This window comes from Rhagoletis pomonella, unplaced genomic scaffold (genome assembly GCF_013731165.1).
Source record: "Rhagoletis pomonella isolate Grant_MI unplaced genomic scaffold, Rhpom_1.0 Rhpom_scaffold_00002, whole genome shotgun sequence".
Taxonomy (NCBI): Eukaryota; Metazoa; Arthropoda; class Insecta; order Diptera; family Tephritidae; genus Rhagoletis; species Rhagoletis pomonella.
The window spans coordinates 84,648,310-84,658,237 of NW_023458556.1; the positions used below are offsets into that span (position 1 = coordinate 84,648,310).

The 9,928-nt window shown below is 34.5% G+C and overlaps 1 protein-coding gene across 2 annotated transcripts in view; it reads left to right on the forward strand.

Annotated features, from left to right (window-relative positions):
* LOC118734130 overlaps positions 1-3,888 on the forward strand; it is an 18,821-nt gene extending 14,933 nt beyond the window's left edge. For both annotated transcript variants that reach the window (XM_036463843.1, XM_036463842.1), the window contains exon 5: positions 3,199-3,888. The gene's annotated coding sequence lies outside the window, so the exon portion shown is untranslated. The remainder of the gene's footprint in view (positions 1-3,198) is intronic.
* Positions 3,889-9,928: the final 6,040 nt, after the last annotated feature.

Sequence of the window (9,928 nt, forward strand, 5' to 3'; positions counted from 1 at the left end):
CCTCAATATCTATAGGGATTGAAAAAGTTGTGGAACAATTATTGTTAACGAAGCAATATTCTGCCGAAATCTGCAATAAAATCTGCGTTTTGCTAATTTTAGTCCTGCAATTGCCACGCCCATTTCTAGGGGTTTGTCGCCCTAAAGAAAAATCTTGCCATACAAATATTATATCTCGATAGGTGTTCTATCGGAATCCGCAATAAAATTTTACTTTTTGCAAAAACCCGATGTTTAACACCCTAACAAATATATCTGAACCAGAATTGTTGTGAATATTCGCATTCGCATTCGCAACCGCAGAGCTTCCGCATTAACTTTAACATTCGCATTCGCTTTCGCATTCGCAATAATCAATGCGGAGCTTTTGCGAATGCGAATGTTGTGCAAGTGCAACGATAAAACGTATATCTGGAAAAACAAAATGACAAATTGTATCCAATATTTGATAAAAATGTCGTTAAACATATTATGGGTATTCATGGAAGGGCGTAAATCCCTCGTAACCGCGTAAACCTCGCAAATAATTAGATTTTTCATACAAAATTAAGTAAGTTTACAAGGATTATATGGGTACGAGGAATTTGCGCGTTTTAAGGAATCGCCCTATTATTTCGTAAGCTATATAACCGAGCTATCAATGGGCAGTCATACAAGTTTCCACTTCTACTTGACCTTTGAGGTACGTCAAAGACAACATAGTCCTTTTAATAATCTTTTTTTTCTGTACTTTAAAACCTGCATTGGTTTTTGGACCAATCTTAAAAAAAAACTACTAGACACAGAAGAATAAAGTGTGCACTTTAATTCTTAACCAAATTTTCGTGATTCGCTTTTGATGTTATATATATTCGTTTCAATCATTTCGAATGGGCCCCTATGCAGAATTTATTTCTAGCAAAAATTTTAAAAAGTAATTTTTTTCATATGGATATACACTGGATCCTTGGCTAAAAACTTCTATGGTAAAACTGTCCCCCTACGTCTCCTTTCTTTGCTATTTAAAGTCAAAGTGTAAGCTCCTTCAATAGGGATTTCCAGCAGAAATTATCAATGTCTGGCTATAAAGAGAATCGATGCTCAAATAATTAAAAAGCTATAGGTTGACCTTTAATTAGCTAAGAATTACGAAACTATCTGAGACCCTCATCATCCGTAATTCCAATAATTCAAATTCTTATAAAAAAAAACAGGGTATTTTTTTTTAATAACAATATTCTGATCCGATTCGGCTGGCAGCTACGACTTTGAAAACAGAATATTGTTCAAAATTTTCAATCCTGGAAAACAAAAACTTATTTTGCATTTACCACTATTTAGCTCGCTATAAGCACACATTTTTCAAACCAGTCGCAAAAGAAAGTATTGAAAATGAATTACAAAAACTAAAATCGAAAATCGCGGATGGAGTTACAGATTCCCCAAACTCTGAAACAGCCAAAGGAATGAGAATGAAGAATTCGTTATAAAAAGCTTTAGAAAAACCTGACATGCAAGCGCTGTTTAAACAACGATCTCGCCATTATGCTAGATTCTAATTGTTTCTTGAAAATACTTGACATCCGCATCGGCGGGTGTCTATAATTCCACATTCGCAACATCCCTAATCTTAACATAAGTTTTCGAAAAAAATTACAAATAATTGTTGATTCTCGCAAAATAAACCATCTCGTCAAAAAGAAAAATATTTTTAAAATAGTTCTTGAAAACCCCCCATTTTTTTGAACCACGGTTTTTATAGAGATTACGATGGTATAATTTTAAATCCCTAATTTACTGGTCTTCACTATGCAAATCAACTTCAAAAAGTTCAACTGTTAATAGCTAAGTTAGCTTTAGAACAATCTTGACCACCTTATAAATAGAAACGTTAAGCCCGTTTCTTAGCTTTAAAATGACGTTAAGATGAAGCCTCTACGATCAGCAGAACCCGAGATATAACGATTTCATGTATAGAGCCTACAAAAAAAATTTTAAGCGAATCGGAGACATGACATAATTTTTTTACGAAATCCGTCCGACTTAAAAAAGAATGGTTCATATATTAATTCGAAATCAAGTTCACATGTAAAAGTTACAATGAATTAAAATAATCAGAACTGAGTGGCTGAAACCAACTTTGCTTTTGGAGTTTTCAGTAATAGGAGATTCTAATTTGTTCAAAGCCTTGTAATGATCGTTAGTGGCAGTGTCATTTGTTTGCAAATATAAATTCAAATATCTGAAGCAATCTCTAGCATCATCATTTGAAGGTTGGTGAATAATTTCATCCTCGGAGCCCTCACCATCACTTTCCATTGCATTAAAATTCGGAATCCGTTTCATCTGCGTTAAAAATATCGCATTCATTGTACTTTTCTACTAAAATTGGAAGAATTGTAGTTTTAAATTCCACATAGTCTTCGTCACGAACGTCATTACACTCACAACACACCTTTTTATGGCTCACGGAATGCCTAAAATAAAACAAAGTATCCACTTTGAACAAACAATTTATCAATTACACCTTTTGCTTAGTACCTCTGCTTCCATTTATCGAGTCAACCTGTGCTTGCATTGAAATTTTCATCGCCAAATCGCTTTGCACCAGAAGTAGCACCAGCTGCCATATTTTTCAGCCACTTCTTTATTCTTTTTCCCACTTTCAATTTCTTTGATTAGCCAAAATTTATCTTGAATAGACAAACACTTCAAAACACGTTTCGACGCCATGTTAATATTAAGTCTTTACTCTACGAAGCACAGTATACCAGTAGAATAGGTTTTTGTTTTTGTAGCTGTTTCGTGGTGAAAGTCCTTTATGGGGGCCAAATTTCCCCACAAGAAATTGAGCGCATGGTTGCTTTGCATGCCAAAAGAACGAATATTAGAAAACATGGAAAAAAAAGTCTGAGATAATACAATTATATTCTACTAAAAATAAACACGATAGTGTGCGCTAATTAGATAATGTGATAATCATGTTAAAAAACTCTTTGCAACGCTTATTTTTCAGGAAATAATATTGCGGATCAGATTGCTCTGAGCGCTTGTGTTGGTTACCAAGAAAATGCAGCCGTGTTGGTTTTTATTTCTGTATCGCATCGCGGTGAGTTTCTATTTCTTGGTAATTCGGTTTGTGAAATGGTATACAAATTATTGAAATTTATTTATTTGATTTGTTTAACATTTGATTAACACAATTTTCTGTCTTTTCAGACTATTAATTACAAGCACAGCATCATCAACGGTGATTGCAAGAACTACTGCAATCCCTGCGGTTTTTCCTCTTGGCAGATGCGTTCTGGTCGTGACCAAGGGTGGTCTCCCAAATCAGCCGGGAATAAGGTTAGTCATTTTCAATTTTATATCTTTGTTCGTCAACATTATAGGACATGTCATCATTGCAGGCTATTGTTGCAGAACAAAACGCCTCAACCACTTCTGTGGTAAATATGTACCAACAGTACTGCCCACCGCCGTCAGTGCAATGATTTCGATAGCTGAACAAACGCCATCTCCTGGGCATTCCCACAGCTTGCCGACACCAGCTATTATATCACGTGTGAATGCAACTGCGGCTAAATTTGGTTATTAGTGCCATGTCATTGGCAAAAACACTAAGGGCTGCTGGCTGCTTGTAAAGTTTTTGGAATCGATGAACTTACTCGAAGAAGACGATGGCCGCAAACATATGATGAAACATCTTCTGGCATGCCTTTGACAATCGTTAAGTAAGACGGAGGCTTCACATACGATATTTCACACATGGCTGGAATTCGTTAGCGGACAGAGCACACATTTACAAAATATTTATCGTTCTGCAGAACGTGCATGCATATTCAATTCCGATTTTATGTGTCGATTACGGAGGACAACCGAACTTCAGTTGGTTGGCCAGTGGCTGAAATGGTATTACCCATGATACAAAAAAGAAGGTAGTTCCATTTAATGACATTCGTTGTAGTTGTTAACCATTTGACTTTTAATAAAATTATGACATTTCATAAAATTCGTGCTACCTGATCACCAGAGGATTTTTTTTTTTTTTGTAAAAGTAAACAAAAATTTATGAAAATGAGTGAAGTTTACTGAAATTATTTAACATATATCAAATAAATTTTGTGTAAGTTTGCAAAAATAAAAAGAAAAAATGAGCTGTGTGTTCCCAAACTGTGAAAATTCGGTACATACATGTAAACGATCTGGGGTTAAGTTTTTTACGTTTCCTAAGCTACCGTTCGTGCGAAAACAGTGGCTGGAAGCGTGTAACATTCACGAAGAAAATTTATCCAGATTTCCATTTGTGTGTGCAATACATTTTGCATCTTCTGATATCGTCATGAGCGGAAAGAAGGCAGTGCTTTCGAAAAGTGCAGTGCCGCAGTGTACAAGGTAAAAAAAAACTTTAAAGATAGGGATTATTTAAATGCTTTTTTCAGGATGCAACTGGACGAAAGCTTTGATAGTGAGACATATTTCGAAGAGCATTTGGAGAGGTAGATCCTTTGATTACATACATACATAAGTTTGATGTTCCTATGTGAATAAAACTATTACTTTTCAGACAAGAAACGCAAAATTCTGGAGTGGCGCGCAAGTTTGTAAGAAAGAAGTTCACAACAATCAGCACGCAAACTGAGTAAGATTTTGATCGATATATATCTACATATGTAGGGTGTATTCGTTATTCTCGAGTGCACGGTTTTCCAAGAGTATTACGTTAACTTAATTCACAAAGGCCCTAACCAACAAATTTTCTATTTTACAGGAGAAGCAAAAACCAGTATCAAAAGCAGGAAGGGTTTTTAAGAAGTGACATGTAACTCCGTTGTTTTTGGTACTAACACTTTAGAATTTTTATTTTATTTTGTAACAGCCCAGCGCATAAAGAAACCAGCTTGCTGGTTCCATCAAGTGATTGTACCATCAGGCTCGAGGCATATAACTTACCAGCATGCTGGTACAATATTTATTTCTTTACAAATGAGGTCGAGGAAAGATCGAAATGATTAGAGCCGAAATTTTACAAATTTTCTAGCATTTTGTTAAACATTGTTTTTTTTTTTTGTAATTCACAACTGCAATATCGTGAACGTAATCTTCCACAAACACGGCTTTGACTCATATAGTGCAAGAAATTTCCGCCAAAATACTTTTTATTTAGAAAATTGAGCTATTTTCACCACTAACGACACCAGCATGCTGGTACAATCACACCACAAGAACATACACGGTCAATCGACTTGATGGGTCATTTAACAAATTTAGCATATTAGGGGCCGTGAACTTATCTATTTTAAACTATAGTTAAATCGTTAACAGCCCCAACACTTTTACAGTATGTATGTATAAAAGCGTAAGGAACATACAATACATATATGTATATATATCAGTCTTTCTTAGTTTAAAAATTCATCTCTTACATAAATGCAAAAAAAAAACATATTAAGCATATACAACTTTTTCATACCAAGTATGAATAAATTCTAAAAAGGGCTAAAAAAAAGGGCTAAGGGCAATTTTAAATTTATGTGGCCAGAAAAAGTATGTGGTAGCTAAATCTAGCCACCAAAGGGCTAAAACGGCAACACTGATGTGCATAGTATGTACATAGATATACATACATACATACACACCATGCACAGTAGTTGGAGCTTATAAGACTTCAGTTACTTATTCCATATTTAAAGGAACACGTTTTTAATACTAAAGCCAAATTAATTACACTGTGCAAGTTGAAAATTTCAATGATACACTGAGCATTAGATTACTACTATTCGTGTAGTGGTAGTGGAATTTGAAATGCACTACCACTAAAGCCCTAGTGGTAGTGAAAACTTCGATTAAGTGCAAGATTTAAGATTTAAGTACAGATATCGATCATACGTTCTAGGTAAATTTTTAGCCACTTAAAAAAATTGTTGTTGTTGTCATAAAGATTCTAAAATGTATGCATGAACTTTATTAGGGCGAAACGAAACTATTTTGATAACGGAAACAAATGTTGAGTCTTCAAGTGAAGTAATCTTGAAATTTGAAGAGGACCTGCTCAGTGAAAATGTTTTCAAACCACTAAACGACATTGAAATATCTGCAGAAGAAGACATCGAGGTAAACTCCTTACTCTTTCGTTTTTATTTGATTTCTAATTTTTTTAAGTAGCTCGCAAAAGAGCATGAAGCAGAAGATTTCATCAGTCCACTCAAAGATGTGGTATATGATGGACTTGCAAATTTTGCCGGCTGCATAATTTCCAAAATGGGGTTGACAAAACTAGGCTTCAGGATACATGAAGAAAGTGATCAAAATTATACGTATGTTAACTGTTTATCGGAGGGCGGTCTGTACAAGCCGAATACAAGTTTTTTGCATACATTGGAAATTTTGAACTCAAAATTTGTTGAAATTAATGGTGATTCGCCAACCACAAAGCCAATTTTTTTGCAAAATCTGATGAAAAATTTAAAATGGACCAAAATATTATAAAAAGATTTTATTTGGGAAGAACATTCTTTAGAATTCGATTTTTAAATCGCAAGATAAAAGAAACGAAAACTGTATATCAAAATAAGAAAATGAAAAAATAACAACATAATGCGCTAATGGTTTTATTATGAAATAAAAAGAACAATTACAATAAAGTCTCCTTTAACAGTTTACATTTTATGTATTTTTAATAAAAGAGGCTCAAACCACGTAAGTAAAAAAATATCAAGTACTGATAATGATTTTTGATTTGAAATATTCTCACATTGGTATAAATATGGGAAAGAAAATACTCCGATGTATTATTTTAATATTATCAAAGTGGCAAGACCGTTGATAATACTCACAATTATGAAACTTCAAAAAATTGTATTATCCGTCAAAAGTTGTTTATTGAAACTACCTTCTTTTTTGTATCATGGTATTACCGATGGCAACTAGCAACTGCATTTTTGTGACTGCCGGGGAATTTTGATTGAGATACTTTATTTCTTTTTTTCAACTTTTTTTTAAATTTGTATCACCTTGAACTTTATGAAACGTAATTATTGCTATTCATAATAAAAAAAAACATTTTCATTTCAGTGGCGCTGTCCATCAGCAAACCCAACTGAGGTTCCGTTGCCATCCATAATCGATCCATAAGTCATAATCGCACGAACTAATCAAGGCTAACATAGAATCCATCGTAGTCAGATTCAGTGATCGCTTTTTCGTAGATTTTATGAAAAATCGGACTGCGATGGATTCCGTGATAGCCACCCATATGTATTCTCCTCTGATAAGATATTAAGTCAAAAGTTAGCTTACTTTTTACACCGCTTATTCTTGACTAAGTCACAAAAATTGGCTAAACTAAGTTAAGTTGAGTTGGAGAAACCAGCCCTATGCTTTTACGCGCATATGCTTAATTTCTCGCACCTAGCTAAAGTGCTTGACAAAGGCAGAAGGCATATCTCAACATTATAACTAAAAGTAAAAAAGTTTAAGACATGCAATAAAATAATACAACAGAACCAAAAAATTTTCTCAAAACTATTAAACGTAAATAATTGAATGAATAAAATTAATAATTTAAAATAAAATATCGCAATTGTTTTTATACCCGAGCACACTTGTGCACAAGGGTATTATAACTTTGTTCACAAATAACGGTTGTTTGTAACAGGCAAAACGAATCGAGATAGATATAGACAAATGTATACATAAATGATCAGAATGAAAAAAGAAATCGATTAAGCGGTGACTGTCTGTCCGTCCGTCCGTCCGTCCGTCCGTCTGTCCGTCCGTCTGTGCACACGATAACTCGAGTAAAAATTGAGATATCTTAACGAAACTTGGTACGTGCACTTCTTTCGGGCGTAGGACGGATGGTATTGAAAATGGGCAAAATAGGACAATAACCACGCCTACCTCCCATATAAAGGTAATTTTCAGAAATACGAAAACTGCGATATTTTAGTAACTACTGAAGATAATTCACTCAAAATTTATATTTACAATGAGTTTTAGACGAAAAATAAGAATATTAAAAAATTTTGGCAAATGGGCGTAGCCACGCCTACTTATGGTTACATTATATCTTGGTAACCGCTGCACCAATTTCTTCCAAACTTGGCACAGTTGTTGGCCCTGGCACAGCATACCAAATGGCCGAAAATTTTTAAAATCGGACAATAACCACGCCCACATCCCATATAACGGTAATTTCGAGAAATACGAAATCCTCGATAAATCAGTAAATATTAAAGCTAATTTATTCAAAATCGATGCTTGCAGCAATTCTTTACCAAGAAATACGTTTATGATAAAATTTTGGAAAATGGGCGTGGCACCGCCCACTTATGATCACATATATTTATCTCGGTAACCGTTCTACCAATTTGTAACTCGGTACGGTTATCGTGCTTGCCACAAAACATTGAAAATTATTGACATCGGACTAAAATTACGCCTACTTTTCATATAACGGTAAATTACAGAAACGCTTGAAATTTCGATAACTCAAAATTTAAGGGCGCTAATTTACTCAATTAATCGCCCTCAAATAATACTCACAATAATCTCTTAAAATAAGATTATTATGGAATTTTAGAAAATGGGCGTGGTAGCGCCCACTTATAGCTGTATAACTTTATCCTATCAAGTATAACTGAACATACTTAGGGAGTTCACAAGTCGTGCTATTTGTCATATTTGCTCTTTTGTACTATTTTTTTAGAACAGTTGTAAAATGAAACTTGTGAGCATCCCATACTTTTTCGTGTGCTATTGTACAATATTTTAACAATTATATTTGACAAAATCAAAATTATTAAAACAGCTTTAGAAAGTTTCTAATGCCCAGAAGAAGCGAGAAAAGCAAATTAATGGCTGCGATTTGCGAGAAGTACGCGCAGGACGCAACGATGGAAGGAAGTGAGTCGTCAAATAAGTCATTTATGAGTTTTTTAAATTTATTTGGTGCATTTTTGTTAGGCGATGAAGATGAGGAGGAAGAGATCGATGAAACTTTTAGGTTGAATATGCTTGTGTTGTTGGCAAATCGCCGAAGTGTCCATCTAGGAGTTCCGAAATCAAACAATTGGGATCTGAATGTGTTACAAAGTCAAATAGGCGGTTTTCTAAAAGAAAATCAATTAGGGACTTCTCTTCCGACACTGTCCACACATGGTTTGGTTTTCCCCGGACACGCTTAGTTTTGCACTGAATTAAAAAAGATCTTTAACAAGTTAAATATGTTATAAATTAAAGATAACTTACTCCATTGCCATGAGATGACTCCATTTTTATACCCGAGCGCACTTGTGCACAAGGGTATTATAACTTTGTTCACATAACGGTTGTTTGTAACAGGCAAAACGAATCGAGATAGATATAGACAAATGTATACATAAATGATCAGAATGAAAATAGAAATCGATTAAGCGGTGACTGTCTGTCCGTCCGTCCGTCTGTCCGTCCATCTGTGCACACGATAACTCGAGTAAAAATTAAGATATCTTAACGAAACTTGGTACTTATACTTATTTTGGGCGTAGGACGGATCGGACAATAACCACGCCTACCTCCCATATAACGGTAATTTTCAGAAATACAAAAACTGCGATATTTTAGTAACTACTGAAGATAATTCACTCAAAATTGATATTTATAATAAATTTTAGACGACAAATAAGAATATTAACATTTTTTTGAAAATGGGCGTAGCCACGCCCACTTATGGTTACATGTGTATATCTTGGTAACCGCTGCATCAATTTCTTCTAAACTTGGCACAGTTGTTGGCCATGGTACAGCATACCAAATGGCCGAAAATTTTTAGAATCGGACAATAACCACGCCCACATCCCATATAACGGTAATTTCGAGAAATACGAAATCCTCGATAAATCAGTAAATATTAAAGCTAATTTATTCAAAATGATGGTTGCAACAATTCTTTGCCAGGAAATACGTT